A 926-nucleotide genomic window follows, 5' to 3' on the forward strand; every position below is an offset into this window, starting at 1 on the left:
AGAGCAGCTTCCAGTGCCTGAAGGGGCTCCAGGAAAGCTGGGGAGGGGCTTGGGACCAGGGCAGGGAGGGGTGGGAGCAGGGGGAAGGGTTTCCAGCTGGCAGAGGGAGCTGGAGCTGAGATGGGAGGGAGAAATTCTGGGCTGTGAGGGTGGGGAGAGCCTGGCCCAGGTTGCCCAGGGAAGCTGTGGCTGCCCCATCCCTGGGGGTGTTGAAGGGCAGGTTGGATGGGGCTTGGAGCAGCCTGGAATGGTGGGAGGTGTCCCTGCCCATGCAGGGGTGGGATTGGATGATCTTTAAGGTCCCTTCCCACCCAAACCATTCCATGATTCCATCCAAACTGGTGTCAGAGGAGCTGGGTGCTGCTGGGCCCCAGGAATGACCCCTGGATGTCCCAGCTGCTCCTGCTCCAGAGCTGCCCAGGGAGGAGGGAACCAAAAAGGAGCCCCACAACTGCATCCACCCCCATCCCTGGAGCCCTGAGTGGGAAAGGAGGAGGGATCAGGCTGGGAATTCTGGTGCCACACATGGGTGATGATTGTTGGGTGTTAATTAGTCCAAATCAGGGAAATTTGGGGACAGTTCAGAAGAAGGAAGATGCAGGAGCACAGGGAAGGGTGGAAAAGCAGGAGGAGCAGCAGCTTTTCCTGAGCTCCCAGATCTGGGAAGGGTGGAAAAGCAGGAGGAGCAGCAGCTTTTCCTGACCTCCCAGATCTGGGAAGGATGGAAAAGCAGGAAGAGCAGCAGGTTTCCTGAGCTCCCAGATCTGGGAAGGATGGAAAAGCAGGAGGAGCAGCAGCTTTTCCTGACCTCCCAGATCTGGGAAGGATGGAAAAGCAGGAGGAGCAGCAGCTTTTCCTGAGCTCCCAGATCTGGGAAGGATGGAAAAGCAGGAGGAGCAGCAGGTTTCCTGGACCTCCCAGACTGG

Source organism: Chaetura pelagica, unplaced genomic scaffold (genome assembly GCF_000747805.2).
Source record: "Chaetura pelagica isolate M959 unplaced genomic scaffold, ChaPel_1.0 scaffold687, whole genome shotgun sequence".
In the NCBI taxonomy this organism is placed as follows: Eukaryota; Metazoa; Chordata; class Aves; order Apodiformes; family Apodidae; genus Chaetura; species Chaetura pelagica.